This window comes from Humulus lupulus, chromosome 3 (assembly GCF_963169125.1).
Source record: "Humulus lupulus chromosome 3, drHumLupu1.1, whole genome shotgun sequence".
NCBI classification, from domain to species: Eukaryota; Viridiplantae; Streptophyta; class Magnoliopsida; order Rosales; family Cannabaceae; genus Humulus; species Humulus lupulus.
Genome location: NC_084795.1, coordinates 40,417,719 through 40,438,433, shown reverse-complemented (window position 1 = coordinate 40,438,433; position 20,715 = coordinate 40,417,719). Strand labels below are relative to the sequence as shown.

The window sequence follows — 20,715 nt, the reverse complement described above, 5'->3', positions numbered from 1 at the left end:
AAAGTGATGAGAGAGGAAATTTGGAGAGAGAAAAAATGATGAGAGAGAAAATGAGGAGAGAGAAAGTGAAGAGAGAGAAACTAATGAAAGAGAAAATGATATGACAATAAATTATGTTAGATAATAATAATTAAAAAAGTGATGTGATAAAAAAAAAGATAGACAAAAAAATTTGAGAACAACAGAAAACAACTTTTTGATGTTCTCAAAATTTTCTGTTTTTTATAACTTTGTTTTTAAAAACTGTTTTTTGAAAATAACGCCAAACATCTCAACTTGTTTTCAAAAAACAGTTTTTAGCTTTTAAAAACAAAAAACAGTTTTTTAATTAAGGTGCCAAACACCCTCTTTGTTTTTGAGATTTGGGTATGTTTATATAGGTTTTTGGAAAGATTTCAAGTGGGAAAATCGGAGTTTCATGGTTGTGTTCGTGGTTGGGCTGCAACCTTTTTATTAGGATCGTAGTTTTCACTGTCGCAGCCTAGGCTTGAAAAAAAATGAGGTTTTTGGCTGTTGGGGGCACTTTGGACTGCTGCCCCTTTTTATTAGGCCACTGCCCACGATGCAGACAGTGAGGGGTTTAGCCCCTGTTCTTGATCAGGTTGCAGCCTGGGTTTCTGAGGCCGCGGCCCAAAAGGGCAGAAATGGCCAAAATGAGATTTTAGTCATGGGAACTTAAACCTAAGGGCTTGAGATCGATCTCACTGCCCAGTTGAGTAGGATTCGACGTCTTGGAGGCTAGGACTTGGTCCGGAAGTATTTATTTACTCATTTTTGACGAGATGCTATATTATGGTTGTGATTAGGTTATCGCTAGGGGCTTGGAAACAGGATCGTGCTTGAGGGTCATTTATTGGTAACCTATGCTTGGACCAAAGGTAAGAAAACTACACCCAGTATGTGATGCATAAGATACATGTGATTAGGGCACGACATGAATGTTGAATATGAGATTGATCAGAGCTTGAGTCTTTGTAAATGTGCATGATCATAATTATGCTAGTGATTGTTGAGTAAGCATGCTGAATGCCCTGTATTTGGATATTTGACATATGATATATGCCTGGTTGAATTGCTTACTTGTGAGTGGAACTAACCTATGAGTCAGGAATTGGCAATGGTGTTAGTATTGACTGTGAAGCTGTGACTTATTAGTCAAGTTCGGCAATAGTACTGAGCACTGGTCGTACGGTATTGGCTTATGAGTCAAGAACAGTATTTGCTTGTTTAACGCAAGCCGAAAAGACTAGATCTAATCGACATAAGCATTAACATCATAAGCATGAAATGCTTGACCGACCCTAAGTTCGATGAAAACAAAATCGATTGTCTAGTCTAAAGGCTAGTTACATAGAGCCAGGGCTATAAGCTCAGGTGACTGAAACGTCAAATGGCTAGGAGGGCATGGGACCTCAGAGATAGACTCATTAGTCATCTACACAGAGATAGACTCATTAGTCATCTACACAGAAATAGATTCATTAATCATCTATACAGAGTGTGACTCATTAGTCACCTATACAGAGTGTGACTCATTAGTCACCCACACAGAGATAGACTCATTAGTCATCTATATAGAGTGTGACTTATGAGTTACCTATACAGGGTGTGACTCATTAGTCACCCACACAGAGATAGACTCATTAGTCATCTATTTAGGGAGCATATCCCCAGAGATTGACTCATTAGTCATCTATTCAAGAAGCAGGTCCCCAGAGATTGACTCATTAGTCATCTATTCAGACGCAGGACCCCATATTCATTTATTTGGACTGAATAGGGCTATTATTGCTCGGCATTCTATTATGATTCAGTGACATGTTATTACCTGTTCATAAGCATATTGAGTTTTCTTGCTGAGCCTCGGCTCACGGGTGCTATGTGGTGCAGGTAAAGGCAAAAGAAAGTTGGACCATCCTTCAGTTGGAGAACTTAGGTGACGATGTGTACATATGCGGCTGCTCGACCACCACGACCGAGGGTTTAAAGAGGAACTAGGGATAAACCCTATTTTGCCGCTTAGGTCGGCTGGTTGTAAATATTTTATTGTAATTAACCTTTAAATTATATTTTGGGATCCCAATGTATATAGTAAACGTTTTAGTGAAACGTTGTATCTTAACCAAAAATTTTAACCCTAAACCATAATCGCACTTAGTTACACGATTATGGCCAAATGGCTCGGATAACAAGTTTAGCACTATTTAAAATGCACAATGTAACAGTCCCTAGGTAGTAGGGTGTTACAGTTATTATCTATTCTAGTCATATCATATAGTTGACCATAGGTCAATTCAATCTCAATTCTGAGTGGTTAATATTCTAACTGATTGTATTATTTGAGTTCTTTGACTTGTTCATTACCAACTTACCCTACAGACTATCCCATACTTACATTTTGGGAACTCGGTAGTATAATTGAGTGGGAGTGTTAATCATAGATATGAACATCTATAACTTCTGATGAAGAAGTGAAACAATGGATTCCTTTTAGTTTGGTTCAGGGTGCTAAATGATAGATGTAACGCCCTGGTTACCCCAGAACAGTTACGGTGAACGGTGGACCGGAAATTTGACTCGCTACCCGAGTCCTTTGGTAAAAAATGTGCTCTACGTGTAATTAACAGGTTAAGGTATAAAACCAGTAAAAAGGAAATGGAGATTTTCATTACAAACTGCTCTGCAGAGCTAAATAAAACATTTACAAGTTGTTCTCAGTACAAAATGGTCACTACTGTTTAAAATTTACAATCCCGCCGACCTAAGCGGCAAAAATAGGGTAAACCCCCTAGTTCCTCTGAGAATTCCTTGGCCGTGGTGGTTAAGTGGCCGCATATGTACACATCACCACATCAGCTCTCTACTCAAGGCTAGGTGAGCTTCTCTTTCCCTTTACCTGCACCACATAGCACCCATGAGCCATAGCCCAGCAAGAAAACATAACACTTTGCATAAACATTATCAAATGATTATCATTATAATCACACTGAGCATAAAGCTTTCAAACAAATGAGTGAACATCACATGAGGTTCCGATAAACCATACTGAGTGATTGTCTAGCATGTCACTAATTCAAGTGGAAGAGTGGCTGTTGGGTAAGCCTCTAGCCTTCAACAAGTTCTGGTAAACCATACTGAGTGATTGTCAAGAATGTCACTATTTCAAGTGGGAGAGTGGCTGCTAGGTAAGCCACTAGCCTCCAAGCGCTTATTTCATTCATCGACCCTCGGGGTCGGTCTGGCATTAATGCTCTTTGAGCCATTCAATGCTAATAGTTGATTAGATCCAATCTTTGTTGGCTTGCGCTACACGCTAAGGCCGTCCTGACTAATGAGTCAGCGCAGTGTGACCAGTGCCCAATACCACTGCTGAACCTGACTAATAAGTCACAACTTCACAGTTGATACTAGCACCTTTGCCAAATCTGACTAATGAGTCAGTACCATGCGTAAGTGAGCAACATATGCTAAACATTCTTTATTCAATCCAAGTCCATATTAACACAACCAACATGCCTCATGAATCTCCATGCATGTCACACTTGGGGTGCATTTTTCTTACCTCTGGTTCAAGCTAGAATGAGTAAAAGAACGACCCTTGAGAACGATCAACCTTTAGATTCCTTAGCGGTTACCTAATCATAACCAATTATAATCCATTAATAAAATAAATTAATAAATGGTTCACAATCTAAAATCACACTCCCGGGATCAATCCCCCACTCTTGGGATGCTTAAAATACTCAAACGGGGCAAAGGAACCAAACCCCGAACCTTAAGGATCATTCCGAGCCCTTAAATGTGCTTGCTGAAAAATGGACTAGCGATGCAGCCCCATCAGAAGGGGCTGCAGCCCTGTGAGTGGCGCTGCAGCCCTAATAAATGGCGCTGCAGCCCTATTTCCAAGTCAGAGAGCCCATCTCTGAGCCCTGAATAGCGCTGCTGCGCCCCAAGTGGCGCTGCTGCGCCCAGAACAGACCAGAACTTTCTGGTTCATCTTCTTTGCGATTTTTCTTGAAACCAAACCCTCCAAACCAATCCAAAACCTCACCAAACACCCAATTCAACCCCTAAACCTCATCTACATCACACCCTCATCAAAACCCAATCAATCTTACACAAAAACTCCCATTGATTCCAACTATCCACACCAAAACTATAAGCTGAAAACTATAAAGTAAAATAGAGTATGGCTTGTTTTTCATGGATGAATCCTTACCTCAAATGGAATTAAAGTCCTTTTCAATGGGTGAACCGAGTCTACAACTCCCAAGCTTTGATTTCCTGGCTTGTATCTTCAAATTGAGACCAAAAACTTCAAAGGAAGAAAGAGAGAAATGGATGTACGGGAAGGGTAATGAAGTTGCTCTGTTTTTCCTCTGTTTCTACAGCCATCCAAAGCCATATAAATCCAAACCCAAATGACTAAAATACCCCTAGGTCTTTAAAAGTTTCTAAAGTCTTCCCAAGGGCAAAGTTGGTACTTTCGAACCTATACCGTTAATCATAATTAACGCTTCTCGATTCCCGCTACTCTCAAAATTCCCAAACACCAATAATTCATGTCCCGTTAACCTTTTTACTCCCGGCAACGTTCTAATCATTAAAACATCCCGAGACTCACCCCGAGCCTCGAACTTATTCCCGTTATGACTAAACCGCTACTTAAACATTTAAAGATCGTCTCATGCCGAATAGCTCGAACAAATCCACATTATAATGTGGCCTTAAAACATATCACCAACATGCGAACAAATAATCAATTTACCCTCAACGGGCCAAATTACCATCACACCCCTGTAATTAAAAACATGGACTCTCATGCATGCATTTCACATCATATCATAATATAATCAACATATACATGCATTTTATCAATTAATAACATAATTAAGCAAGTACGGCCCTCCCGGCCTACTGTTCACGCCGTTAAATACATCGGAGAATTTGGGGCATTACAATAGAGATCTCATTTCAGTAATTAATATTAGTTTTTAGAAATATCATTTACAAGGAACTACGTGTTTTAAGGATAAAATACAATGAGGGGTAAAACGATATTTTAGTCACATCTCATTGTAGATCGTCTATAGAGGATTGAGTAAAAGTTATGGTTGCAACAATGGATAATTAATAACGTATCTATATTGCTTATAGAACGTTCTATGAATTCAAGAGTGCAATTCTGAGTCTTTAGTGGAGTCACGATGAATTAATAAGTTAGTAAATTTATTTGTTAAATTTAAGATAACTTATTGGAGCTTGATTTCATAGGCCCATGGTCCCCACTGTACCTTAGATAAAATCATCTAGACAGTCTCAATTAATTGATTTAATTATCAATTAGAATTATCAAAGTTGACTATGTCAATTTTGGATAGTTTCACAGAGTTATGTAATTTTGAGAAGAAAAGATAAATTATGGCAGATTTATTAATTAAGATAAATTGGTATCTAAATTAATAAATAAGTTTAAATCAATGTTCAAATTATAAATAATTAATTTGATAAATGATTTAAAATAATTAATTAATTAATTAATTAATTAATAAAAAATAATACAGACCTTGATTTTAAGTCCAACGAGGTTATAATTAAAAGGGAATTTTCACGGGCCTATGACTGTAATGACCCAAATTTCCTAATAAGGTTTATGACCTTGATTAGGAGGCCGTGAGGACCATAATTAATTTATTATGTTATTAAATGATTATATGCATAATTATGTGGATTATATTATTATATGATGAAAAATGCATGCATGTGGGTTCATTTTTCTTTATAAGGGCATTTTGGTAATTTGGCCCGCTGAAGGCATACTTGTATATTTTCATACATGTTGGTGAATTATGAATAAGACCACATTATATGTGGATATCTTCGAGCTTTTCGGCATGAGACGATCTCATAATGCAAGTTATCGGTTTGGACATAACGAGGTTGATTTCGGGGCTCGTGGTGAGTCTCGGGGTAATTTGAGGATTTGTTCATTACCAGGAATAAAAGGGTAATGGGGTATGATTTATTAGCATTTGATAATATTGGGAATAACGGAAATTGGAGGGCGTTAATTATGATTAGCGGGATTAGATGGGAAATGACTATTTTGCCCTTGGGGGCTGTTAAGGAAAGAAGATAAGCCTAGGGGCATTTTGGTCATTTGACCTTGGGGATATATGCTGAGTTAGAAGGCTGTAGAAGCTTAAGAAAACAGAGCGTTTCCTTCATCCCCCTCCCCAATCATCTCCTTCCCTTTGAATTTTGAAGCAAGTTTGAGGATTCAAACTTCGAGATTGAAGTTTGAGGTCTTAGGCTAGTGTTCAGCCATTGAAGAGGATTCAATTCTGAGTTGAAGGTAAGAATCTCAGCCATATTTTCTCTGGTTTTGCTCTGTTTTAGCTGGATTTTTAATTGATATTTTGGGATTGAATTTGATGAGGTTTTGAGTGGTTTAAAGCTTAGGTTTTGTTGGGTATATGATGCATAAGTTGTGGTAATAATTGGGAACTTTGATTTGTGGAATTAGAAGTGTTTTAGTAGGTCTTTGAAATGAGTTCGAAGAGGAAAAATAGGGGTTTTTGGCTAGGTTTTAGGTGGGGACGCGGCTCTGTTCTAGAGCGCCGCGACCTAAGCTTGATGAAGAAGCATGGTGGTGTTGAAAGGCCATAGGGCCGTGGCATGGGGGAAGGTTGGCCATGGCGCGTGTTGATGGCAGGGAGGCAGACGCCTCTGTTTGGGAGGCGGGCCGCGGCATGGTGGATTAGGGCCACAACCCTTAGTGGCATTTTTTGCCTGAAATGTGTTTTCATCGTGGGAATCCAAACCTTAGGACTTGGGATCGTTCCTACTACACGATTTAGTAGGATTCGACGTCCTAGAGGCTAGATCTTGGTCCGGGAACCTTTTATTGATTGATTTTATTGATGGAATCCCATATTTGGTTATGACTAGGTGACCGCTAAGAGATCAAAGGATTGATCATTCTCAAGGGTCGTTCATTTGTTATTCCACGCTCGAACCAGAGGTAAGAAAACTGCACCCCATATGTGACATGCATGGTTATTAATGAGGCATGTTGCGTGTTTAAATGTGGACTTTGATTGTATATCAAATGATTAGCAAATCTTGCTTACTTGTGAATGGCATTGACTCATTAGTCCAAATCGGCAATGGTGTCGGTATTAACTGTGAAGCTATGACTCATTAGTCAAGTGCAGTAGTAGTACTGAGCACTGGTCGTATGGTATTGAATTATGAGTCAAGAACAGTATTAGCGTGTTTAACGCAAGCCAAAAATATTAGATCTAATCGACATAAGCATTGAATGACTCATCATGAGCATTAATGCTTGACCGACCTCAAGTTCGATGAAAACTAAAGGCGCTTGTCTAGTCTAATGGCTAGTCACTCAGAGCTAGGGCCAGAAGGCCTAGGTGACTGCATCGTCACATGGCTAAGGGTGCGGAACCCACATTAGTGACTCCATGGTCACTCATTTGGTTTATATTAGCGACTCACTCATTAGTCACTCATCTGAGTCAGGGTCAGAAGGCCCAAGTGACTGCATCGTCACATGGCTAAGGGTGCGAAACCCATATTAGTGACTTACTCCTCGTCACTCATTTGATTAGGGCTACATGCCCTAGCATGGTTATCGGAACCTCAAGTGTTAATCACTCATCTGTTTAGGATTGATTTGATAGTCATCCATATAGGAGGGCAAGGCCTACAACCATCATTATTTGGACTTATTTGCATGCATGAATAGGGTTACTATTGCTAGGCAATCATGTTATGATTTGGTAGCATGTTACTACGTGTTCATGAGCATATTGAGTTTTCTTGCTAAGCTTCGGCTCACGGGTACTATGTGGTGCAGGTAAAGGCAAAAGAAAGATGGACCATCCTTGAGTTGGAGAGTTTAGATAACGATGTGTACATATGCGGCTGCTCGACTGTAACGCCCTAAACTCCAGGGGCCGTTACGGTGTGCATTTTAAACAGTGCTAAACTCGCTAATCGAGTCATTTGGCCATAATTGTGTAACTAAGTATGATTAGCGATTTAGGGTTAAATTTTTTGGTTAAGATATAACGTTTCACTAAAACGTTTACTGTATACATTGGGATCCCAAAAATATAACTTAAAGGTTAATTACAACAAAATATTTACAACCAGCCGACCTAAGCGGCAAAATAGGGTTGAACCCTAGTTCCTCTTTCAACTCTCGGCCGTGGCGGTCGAGCAGCCACATATGTACACATCGTCACCTAAGCTCTCCAACTCAAGGATGGTCCAACTTTCTTTTTCCTTTACCTGCACCACATAGCACCCATGAGCCAAAGCCCAGCAAGAAAACTTAATATGCCCATAAACAGTAATAACATGTCATCAAATCATAATGTGCATGACTAGCAATAATAGCCTTAATCACGCATGAAAATAAGTCCAAACAATGATGGTTGTGGGCCCAGCCCTCCTGTATGGATGACTATCAAGTCAATCCTAAACAGATGAGTGATTAACACTTGAGGTTCCGATAACCATGTTGGGGCTTATAGCCCTAATCAAATGAGTGACTGAGGAGTAAGTCACTAACATGGGATCTGCACCCTTAGATGAGTGACTGAGGAGTCACTAGTGTGGGTTCCGTATCCTTAGCCATGTGACGATACGGTCACCTAGACCTTCTGGCCCTGACTCTAAGTGATTAGCCATAGACCAGACAAGCGAGTATAGTTTTCATCGAATTTGAGGTCGGTCTGGCATTAATGCTCATGATGAGTCATTCAATGCAGATGTCGATTAGATCTAATATTCTCGGCTCTGTGTTCATGACGCTTATGTCGCTCCTGACTCATAGGTCAATAACATACGACCAGTGCTTAGTACTGCTGTCGAACTTGACTAGTAAGTCATAGCTTCACAGCCAGTTCTAACACCATTGCCGATTTTGACTAGTAAGTCAGTGCCATGCACAAGTAAGCAATGCTACCAGACATATATTGTAACGCCCTGGATAGCCAAGACCGTTACACTGTGTGTTTATAAGGGTGCAAGACTTGCTAATCAAGTCATTTAACTCAAAACGTGTCACTGAAACTATAATAGAACTAGGGTTAAAAGATTTTGGTCTCAAAAGCTTCATTTCTTATAAACAAACGTTCTTTTTACATAGGATCCCAAAAGTAGTAAGTTAAAGACCGTTTACAAAAGATTCAAGATTTAAATACAGTTGCTAGCCACTCTGAGGCAAAACAGACAAATAGGCTTTTCTCGTCCTGTTCCACTCCTCAGCCGTGGCGGCCGATCAGCTGACTATGTACATTCAGCCCCGCAGCTCTCCATCTCAGGGTGGGCCCAACTTGCCTTTGCCTTTACCTGCACCACATAGCACCCGTGAGCCAAGGCCCAACAAGAAAACACAATAACAGAGCACAATCATTCAACAGACAATCAGATAACCCATACCGCATAAGCATGTACTCAACAGTCTAAGCATTTACGTTAATTAAGTATTCAACATACCAAGTATATCATTTCATATCAGTAATCAAATCACATATGATAAATAGGGTTAACGCCCTTAGGCCGCACCCTCTATTTATCCCACTGACTCCGGCCTGCTTAAACCAAGCTCAGTGAATGTTAAGCTGTCCTCGGCTACCAGTGGCCGAGTCGCGCCCTGTGCGCAAGTATTATTTATGGCACCCTTAGGCCGTATATCACATGTCCCATGGCATAATACCATCTATGACATCATACAGATATAAGGAGCTCTTAGTCCCATCACAAACACATAACCGGGTGCAATTTTCTTACCTTTAGATTTTGCTAGCTTTGTTCAATTTGATCCTCAAGCACGATCCCGTCCGAGCCCTAGCGTACACCTAGTCACAGCCATAGATCAAAATCATCACCAAACCTTGAATCCAAAACCTAGCCTCGGGACCAATCCCGAGCCCTCAGGAAGCCCTAATTCCACCAAATGGGGTGGTGGAACCAAACCCCGAAGCCTCGGGCAAAAACCCCTTAGAAATAGCCCAAAAACCCCTTTTTGGAAACAGGAGAGCGCTATAGCGCTCTAAGGAGAGCGCTATAGCACTACAAACAGAGCCAAAAGGGTCAGGAATTTCAGGACCTAGTGCTGTAGCGCCCAGTGACTAGCGTTGTAGCGCTAGTCACAGCATAGCGCTAGTCACAACATAGCCCTGCACAACATTTTGTCCTTCGAATTTTCCCAAGGCAAACCTTCTCAAAACTCAACCAAACCTCAACCAAACTTCAAAACAAGCCTCCCAACATCCTCAACTCACCCCATAAGTCCCAACCACACAAAATTCAATCACATGCACCCCAAATCAATGAAATCACCATAGCTGAACCTAAAGCTCGGAAACTCAATAAAAACAACAACTGAAACCACATAATTCAAGCGACCAAGATCAGAGCTTCTTACCTTAAACAGAGAAGTTCAACCTCAAGATATCCTCCAATCTTCCTTAGCTTCCTCACCTCAAATATTTAGCCTCAATTTCCCTAGAATTCCCCATCAAAACACAGCTCAAAATCCATGACAATACTAAGAACTAGAAACTGCAAAGCTACCTTGAACCTTACCTCAAATGATGAACAACCCTTGCTAACTCTTCAAACCAAACCAGGGACCCTAGCCTCAAGCTCCTGCCCAGACTCTCTCTGAGTTCCAGCTCCAAACTCCTTCAAGAATTGAGGAAGAAACCTCCAACTGAGAGAGAAAGAGACAGACTTCTAATTTCCCTTTTCTTTTCTTTCTTTCCTTGAGACTTCTAAGACCTTCTACATATTACACTAAGGCATAAATCCTAATAACACTTATCCTTTATAAGCCAAATGACCATTTTTCCATCCCTTTATCCCTAAGCCTTTAAATCAACCTAAGGGCATTTTGGTTATTACACCCAATTCTCGCTAATTCCTCGAGTGTCTCTAATATTTACCGCTTACTTCCTGACATCTAACTAATCACCAATTATATTCCTCAATATCAAAACAAAATCTAATATATTATCTAAATTCCCAGAAATACCTTCAGGCTCGCCCCGAGCCAGGTATAAATCCCCGCCGTGGCTTTTTCGCTAAACCGCTCACTAAGATTGCCTCGAGTCACAGATTACAAATATATCCACATAATAATGTGGTCTTGACAGTTTATCACAAATATATATAGTTATGCCCTTAACGGGCCAAAATTACAAATATGCCCTTCTAGCCTAGTCATGGCCTACATGCATACTAATACACATAGTCATGCATCACAAATATTCAAACAATCATATTAAAAAGCTTTTAAATCATTAAATAACATATAATCCAGTTATGCCCTCCCGGCGCCCTAATCAAGGCCCTTAAGCCTTATTAGTAAATTTGGGTCGTTACATATATCATATGTCAAATATCCAAATGTAGGGCATTCAACATGCTTACTTAACAATTGCTAGCATAATTAGGATCGTGCACAAACACAGAAACTCAAGCTCTGATCAATCTCATATTAAACATTCATGGCATGCCCTAACCACATGTTTCTCGTGCATCACATGCATCACATATTGGGTGCAGTTTTCTTACCTTTGGTTCAAGCGAGAAATAACAAATGAACGACCCTTGAGAACGATCAATCCTTTGATCCTTTAGCGGTCACCTAGTCATAACCAATAGGGAATCCATCAATAAAGTAAATCAATAAAAGGTTCATAATCTAAAACCTCACTCCCGGGACTAATCCCAAGCTTTCGGGACTTCCAATCCACCCAAACAGGGTAGTGAAACCATCCCCTGAGCCCCCAAAGTCATCTTGAACCCTAAAAATATGCCTTGTTGAGAATGATCTAGCGCTAGGGTGTTGCCCCAAGTCGGAGAGAACCCAACTCTCTGCCCTGCATAGCGCTGGGGCGCCAGAAGTGGTATTGGGGCGCCACTGACAGACCAGAAATTCTTTGGTCTTCTCCCCTGCGATTTCCCCTGAAAACCAAGCTTCAAAACCAATACCAAACATCATCCAAACCTATAATTTAACTCCAAAACTTCATCTATAGCTCAACCTCATCAAAACCCAAGCAAACTTTCTCAAAAACCTCCATGAATTCTCAACTAATCACTTCAAAATTCTCAACTGAAAACTAATAGAAAAATAGGGTATAACCAGAATTTCATGGCTGAATTCTTACCGCAAGCTTGAATTGAGTCCTCTTCAATGGTTGAACTAAAGTCTAGAACCTTAAGCCTTGATTCCCACACTTGAATCCTCAAACTTAGCTTCAAAATTCCAAAGGGAAGGAAGAGGAAGGGATGATCGAGAAGAGAGAGAGAGGATGATGATGATGCTTTGTTTCTAAGGTTACCTTCAGCTGTGGGAAAAAGTGACTAAGTCACTAATTTTGGTCCATAATGACCATTATGCCCCTAGGGTCAAAACACTCTCCCAAAGTCCATTAAGGGCAAAATAGTCCTTTCACCACTTATCCCGCTAATCATAATTAACACCCTCCAATTCCTGTTATTCTCAATATTCTCAAAATGCTAATAAATCCTATCCCATTACCCTTTAAATCCCGGCAATGTTCTAATCCTCAAATCACCCCGAGACTCACTCTGAGCCCTGATATTAACCCCGTTATGACCAGACCGATAACTTGCATTCCATGATCGTCTCATGCCGAATGGCTCAAAAAAATCCACATATAATGTGGTCTTATTCATAATTCACCAACATGCATGTAAATACACAATTATGCTCTCAACAGGCCAAATCACCAAAATGCCCTTATAATTAAAAATAGACACATATGCATGCATTTATCATCATATTATAATATAATTCACATAAACATGCATATAATCATTTAATGGGATAATAAATCAATTATGACCCTCCCGGTTGACTTACTCGGAAATCCCAATAAAATAATAGAGATAGATGGACCCTTTTTCTTTGGTTTTGAAAACAACAGGCCTGTTGGGTCCACAAATAGACAGAATAATACCATTACTTTGTCTAAAAAAGTTAAAACGTGCCCAATGATTGCCCAAGTATTTTTTTTTCTATTTCAGCACGTGCCAACTGCTCACTTTTCGGATCAACCCGCCTCGATGAAACCCCGATACTTCTATTTTTGACCCAGACTCATTTAGTTGATGCCCAGTGTTGCTAACTGGTTGCTATAGCAACTGGGCAGCAATTCAATCCCTGCGACCCTGCTAAATGCTGAAGCAATGATATAGCAATCCACCATTCCAGAAAAATAACGCCTCTGCCCAGACTTCTATTTTCAGCTTATGCCCAGCGTTATCAACTCCTGGCTGACCTGCTGCTTTATGCTCTATTTTTTTTTTTTCAAGGGGTAATACACCCCAAACTTAGTTACATCCATTATTTATTTACAACTGTCTCTTTCACTCATGGGTTGCCCAAATGTGCCACAAGAAATGCATGGAAACCCATAGCCTTTCTCCTTCAAGCATCCTTCAGACTGACGGAGGTCTTTTCTCTGTCAACCTCCCCACCCAAATAACGCTTCAGCCACTGTCCGTTAACTGTGAATTCTCTTCCTGATTTTTCATCTTTCACCAGGACAGCTCCAAATGGATACACTTCCATCACAGTAAATGGTCCAGACCAACGGGACTTAAGCTTTCCAGGAAATAGCTTCAGCCTGGATTTAAACAGTAACACTTGCTGATTTTTCTCAAATACTCTTTCCTTGATCCTGCTGTCATGCCATTTCTTCGTCTTTTCTTTGTACAGCTTTGCATTTTCATAAGCAAACAACCGCATCTCGTCCAGTTCATTCAGCTGCAGCTTTCTTGCTTCTCCAGCAACTACAAGATCCAAATTTAACTTCTTCAACGCCCAAAATGCCTTATGCTCTAATTCTACAGGAAGATGACACGCCTTCCCATAAACTAAGCGATAAGGAGACATGCCTAAAGGAGTTTTAAAAGCTGTACGGTAAGCCCAGAGTGCATCATCTAATCGTTGGGACCAATCCTTCCTGCTGGGATTCACCACTTTTTCAAGAATTCCCTTAATTTCTCTGTTCGAAATCTCCGCCTGCCCGTTGGTCTGCGGGTGATATGCCGTGGCTATTTTATGCTTTACACTGTACTTAGCTTATAAGGCAGCCAAGACTTTGTTGACAAAGTGCGTCCCCTCATCACTGACTAGTGCTCTTGGCGTCCCAAATCGTGTAAAAACATTTTTATGCAGAAATTTCATTACCACTTTGGCATCATTCGTTGGACTAGCTACTGCCTCCACCCATTTCGATACATAGTCCACAGCCACTAAAATGTAGAGGTTCCCAAAAGATTGGGGGAAAGGCCCCATGAAGTCGATGCCCCACACGTCAAACAATTCCACCTCCAAAATGTAATTAAGTGGCATTTCATTCCTTGCTGAGATATTTCCCACTCGCTGGCAGCGATCACATTTTTGAACAAAATCGTGGGCATCCTTAAATATAGAGGGCCAATAATAACCTGATTGAAACACTTTGGCAGCAGTGCGTTGTCCACCAAAATGACCACCATATGGAGCTGAATGACAGTGTTCCAAAATGCTGGAAACTTCAGTTTTTGGTACACATCTTCTCATTATATGATCTGGGCACTGTTTGTACAGGTACGGCTCATCCCAGAAATAAAATTTGATGTCATGTAAGAACTTTTTAAGCTGCTGTTTGGTGAAATCAGGTGGATGTATACCCCCAACTAAAAAGTTTACAACATCCGCATACCATGGTACCTGTTCCTGCTCCACAACCAGCAGCTGTTCATCAGGAAATGAGTCTTGAATTTGTAATTCTGCCTCTAAATTGCTGCTGTGAGTGTTAGTTTCTAGCCTTGATAAGTGGTCCGCCACTTGATTTTCTGTCCCTTTTCTGTCTCGGATTTCCAAATCGAACTCTTGCAGCAACAAAACCCAACGTATGAGCCTCGGTTTAGAATCCTTTTTGGCTATCAAATACTTGATCGCAGAGTGGTCCGTGTACACAATGACCTTAGTCCCCACAAGATAGGATCGAAAATTTTCAAAGGCAAAAATCACGGCCAGCAGCTCTTTTTCAGTTGTAGTGTAATTAATCTGGGCATCCACCAATGTTTTGCTTGCATAGTAAATAGAATGAAAAATTTTGTTCTTCCGCTGCCCAAGAACAGTTCCAATCGCGAAGTCACTGGCGTCACACATAAGTTCAAAAGGTAATGACCAGTCGGGTGCTGTGATCACTGGTGCTGTAACAAGGGCTGACTTCAATCTCAAAAATGCCTCTTGACATTCATCAGTAAACTCAAAAGGCCTATTTTGCTCCAGCAAGCTGCATAAGGGTTTGGACACCTTAGAAAAATCCTTGATAAACCGCCTGTAAAAGCCAGCATGACCGAGGAAACTTCTAATGCCTTTTACTGTGGTAGGGGCTGGTAGTTTCTCAATAACTTCCAGTTTAGCCTTGTCAACCTCTATCCCCTTGCTAGACACTTGATGCCCCAACACAATGCCTTCTTGCACCATGAAATGGCATTTTTCCCAGTTCAACACTAAATGAGTTTCTTCACACCTCTTTAAGACTTTTTCTAAATTCTCCAAGCAACCTTCAAATGAATCCCCATAGACAGAGAAATCGTCCATGAATATCTCCAAAATACTCTCAGCCACATCTGAAAAAATCGCCATCATGCACCGCTGAAATGTGGCCGGTGCATTACACAACCCGAAGGGCATCCTCCTAAAAGCGAATGTGCCGTATGGGCAGGTGAAAGTAGTCTTCTCTTGGTCTTCAGGCGCGATAGAAATCTGATTATACCCAGAATACCCGTCAAGGAAACAAAAGAACTCCTTACCCGCCAAGCGGTCCAACATTTGGTCGATGAAGGGCAAAGGGAAATGGTCCTTTCTAGTTGCTTTGTTCAGTTTTCTATAATCCATACAAACCTGCCACCCCGTAACTGTGCGAGTAGGAATAAGTTCGTTGCTGTCATTAGTAACTATTGTAACACCCCCTTCTTCGGAACACATTGGACAGGACTAACCCAAGTGCTATCGGAAATTGGATAGATTATCCCATAATCAAGCCACTTAATGACTTCTTTTCTAACCACGTCCTTCATTACTGGATTCAACCTCCTTTGCTGCTCCACAGAGTGAGTACAATCAGATTCCAGCAAGATTTTGTGCATACATAGCGCTGGACTGATCCCTTGAATATCAGCCATTGTCCATCCAATCGCCCTTTTATGCTGCTTCAGCAATTTCAGCAATGCCTCTTCAGCAACAGACTCCAGACAGCTAGATATTATCACAGGCAAAGTATCATTGTCGCCCAAGTACACATACTTTAAATGACTTGGCAGTGGCTTTAACTCCAGCTGGGGTGGTTCTTCAACAGATGGCTTGGGTGGCTGGAAGTGTTTTTCTGGCAGATTTAGAGCTTCAAAAACTTTATTGAATTTTTTTACTGGTTGATAAGAATCCACCCATGTAATAATCTGCTCTTCCTCACTACTATAATCCTCCTCATTTACAAAAATCTGGGCACCCATAGCAGCTTTTTCCACACTTCTACTGATTCTTTCAGCCACTAAAGTGTCCATAACATCAACTCTAGAGCATTCTTCAACTTCATCCGGAAACTTCATGGCTTTGAATACACTAAAAGTGACTTGTTGGTCATTCACCCACATAGTAAGTTCTCCGTTCTGTACATCAATGAGAGTACGCCCTGTAGCAAGAAAGGGCCGACCCAATATTATAGGCACTTCTCTATCCGCTTCATAGTCTAGAATGATGAAGTCGGCCGGAAAGATAAACTTATCAACTTGGACTAGAACATCTTCGATTTTTCCCTCTGGATGAGCCATAGATCTGTCAGCAAGCTGTAATGTAACAGTAGTGGGTCGTGCTTCACCAATACCCGAACTTTTTGAAGATTGACATAGGCATAAGGTTAATGCTAGCGCCCAAGTCACATAGCGCTCTCCCAACATCTCTACCTCCAATAGAACACGGAATCGTGAAACTGCCAGGATCTTTTAACTTAGGAGGTATTTTGCTTTTCAACATCGCGCTACATCCTTCTGTGAGAGCTACAGTCTCAAACTCCCCCAATCGCCTTTTCTTTGTCAAAATATCCTTTAAGAATTTGACATAATTCGGCATTTGCTCCAATGCTTCGACCAAGGGGATATTAATATGCAGCTGTTTCAGTACATCCAAAAACTTTCTGAACTGACCATCCTGTTGTTGTTTGCGAAATCGCTGCAGGAATGAAAGGGGTGGTTTAGGACCAGAATTTACTGGAGCAGTTTGCTGACCCTTTGTTGTAGCAACTGGGCCAGTTTCAGCAATTTCCTAGGCAGTTTTGTTACTTGTTTCTCCTTCTCTTTGGATTGAAGTGGGCTCTCCACTACCCTGTATTTCCTCATAATTTCCCAGATTTTTACCATTCCGCAGCTGAATAGCTTTACAGTGTTCTTTCCCATCTCTCCTTGGGTTTTCTGTATCACTGGGCAAAGATCCTTGCGGCCTAGTTTTCATTTCACTGGCTAGCTGGCCGAGTTGCATCTCACGATTACGAAGAGAAGCTGCTTGGCTCTGTATTACTGCATCATTCTTAGCCATATACTCCCTCATTAGATTCTCCAAAGAGTTCGGCTGGGAGTTTTGAACATGTTGTGAAGGTCTCGGCTGCTGTGAAAAACCTGGTGGATATGCTTGTCTTCCTTGTGCTGGTGCTGTGCTTGAACTTGCTCCTTGACCCCCCCCATGACAGATTAGGATGATTCTTCCACGCTGGATTGTAAGTGTTAGAATATGGGTTGTTGTTGCGGTTGAAATTCTGATTTCCCACATAACAAACTGAGGCTGGATTTGAAGGGCAATTCTCAAAAGTATGCCCATCCCCACAATACACACATGATACTTCTGCACTTTGAATGGCAGCAGCTCGCTGAATATTTCCTCCCAAACTCATATTCTTCAAAATGTTGGTCATTGAGGCCATTTGAGCTGTTAGAGCCGTTAATGCATCTACTTCAAGAACTCCCGCCACCTTTCTACTTGTAGGAGCTCTAGTGTTTGACCATTGATAGTTATTACTTGCAATCCTTTCCAAAATCTCAAATGCTTCGTTGTAAGACTTGGAAAGAATGGCTCCATTGGCTGAAGCGTCCAAGACCATTCGAGAGGCTGCATTGAGACCATTGTAGAATGTCTCCATTTGTATACAATGTGGGATACCGTGGTGTGGACATTTTATTAAATGCTCTTTGAATCTTTCCCACGCGTCACTAGTGGACTCATCTTCCAGCTGCTGAAACGACATGATTTCACTTCTAAACTTTGCATTTCTGGTGGGAGGGACGTACTTTCTTAGAAATTTCTCAGCCAAGTCATTCCAATTTGTAACGAAATTGGGAGGAAGGGTGTTGAGCCATGATCTAGCTCGGTCCCTTAAAGAGAACGGAAATAGCTTCAGCCTTAATGCTTCTTCACTCACTCCTTGAAGCTTAAAGGAATCGCTCACCTCCAAAAATGAACGAAGGTGGAGATGAGGATCCTCCGTTGGCATCCCGCTGAACTGCCCCACGGTTTGGAGCATTTGAAACATCACTGGCTTGAGCTCGAATTGAGCTGCTTGTATTTCTGGCCTCACAATGCCTGGATTTAGCTCATTAAACATGGGGGCAGCGTATTCCCGTATTGCTCTGGCTTTGTCATCCGCCAAAACAATGGGATTAGTGACTTGCTGGCCATCTCCCTCATCATCAACACGTTCAGCCATGGTGCCTCGGCTTTTAGCCTTTTGATCTTTTCTCCTTTTTCTGAAAGTGCGTTCGATCTCGGGGTCAATAGGAGCAAGTTCACTGTCCTCTTGCTGGTTCATACACTGTAGGTACCTGAGATTGCACAACCCGAACCAACAAGATTAAAAACAATGAAAATAAACTGTAAAATAGTTGATAAAACAGAATTTAATTTTAAAGTCCCCGGCAACGGCACCAAAAACTTGTTGTGAATTTTCTAATGATTAAAATATGCGCAAGTATACACAATCGACAACAAGTAATACAGTGATAATGTATCAAAGTTCGTCTCCACAGGGACTTTTCAACTCAATTAATGTAAAATCAACCAAAAACAGTTTATAATACAGTAACCAAATCAAGAGAAAGGTTGTGTAATTAATTATGAAAATAAATGTAAATGAGCAAATTAATTCAACTAAAAATCATAGATTAAAATGAAAGAATTCTGGGTGGATTTCAGATATGAGAAAAGTAGATTTAGGTGGTTAATTCCCCTCGGTTCATTCCAGTTGCTACAGCAATGGGTCAGCAATGGGTCAGCAATTTATGTCACAGTTAACAGATTTCGTACAACCCAATGAGTTTTTCCCAAAACTTACTATCTATTGTTTATAACCTCCCTCAATACATTCCTGTATTAAAACAGACGATAAAAAATCCATCAAGCACCAAATCTTTAGGTTATGCAAGGCAGCAAAATAGTCCTATTCCACTACTAAAAATCACCTAAAACTAGGTAAGTTTCTTGCATCAATTAAATGGGTTCAGCTAGACTTCCCTTTTCCAAGTTAGATCTAACTTAATAAATGCTAAATATGGCCAGTAATTAACATTCAATTAACATTACAACACATTCAATTGAACTATGACATAAACAACTTCACCATGCATTCAAAATATTAATTCATACAAAGGGTTCATAACCACCCAAATCCTCAAAAGCTTAGTTCATAACTGAAATTATAAAAACATAACTAGAACTTAAAAGTTCCATAGAGTATGAGCAGAAAAACTAGATAGGAAATTAATACAAAAGGAGAGGTGAAGATTAGAGAGAGAGATGAGTGATGAGCTCAAGTCCTCCTTTAGAGAATCTGCCTTCTTCTCCTCTGCTTGGTACTTTTTTTCTTCTCTTTTTTTTCTCTGTACTTCTCTCTGAAAAATATGCAGCCAAACTTGAATGATAATGGGTGTCCCCCCAATATTTCGGCTGCTCCCTCCCCTTTAGGGTACTTGGTTTACCCTAATTAGCAAGTCAAAGTCAATCTTGCCCCCTGTCCTTCGCCACACCACCCAGCTGACTTAATTGTACAATATTCTCGCCACCTCAGCCCCACTTATGTCTCATTAAGTCCAGCTCGCATTTGTCACGTTTCCTTCCTGGGCTCTGCCAATTGCTACGGTGATGCTACAACATTGAAGCAGCAACATGCATTTTCCAAACTTGTTGTTTCCTTTTCGATTCCAAAGTTCCCGATCACTTATTTCAGCTTCCTTTCCTGTTTAACACATACACTAAACTACATAAATCACTCAAAAATATGAAAATGCAAACACAAGGTCCCTAGCTACACAGACACACTAAATTATACACAATTACACGAAATACAAACACATTACTCTTTTGTTTGGTTTGAAAATTAAGTTTAAAGATATGAAAATAACTCTAAATCTTAGAGTTATCACCTTGCCTTTACCTGCACCACGAAGCACCCGTGAGCCAAGGCCCAGCATGAAAACATATCATATTACAAAGCAAGCAATAATAACATTTGGATAATCCCCTTTAAGCATGTTCATACACCTAACATATCACAATGATCACAGAGCATGAAGTTTCAACCAAATAATCAGCTAATCATCACCCATCTA

At 40.6% G+C, this 20,715-nt stretch overlaps 1 non-coding gene across 1 annotated transcript; it reads left to right on the top strand.

The window, feature by feature from the left end:
* The first annotated feature begins 18,270 nt into the window (after positions 1 to 18,270).
* LOC133828156 (small nucleolar RNA R71) lies at positions 18,271 to 18,377 on the top strand. The gene has a single exon (XR_009890793.1). It is a non-coding gene; the product is annotated as a small nucleolar RNA R71 (small nucleolar RNA).
* The last annotated feature ends 2,338 nt before the right edge of the window (positions 18,378 to 20,715 follow it).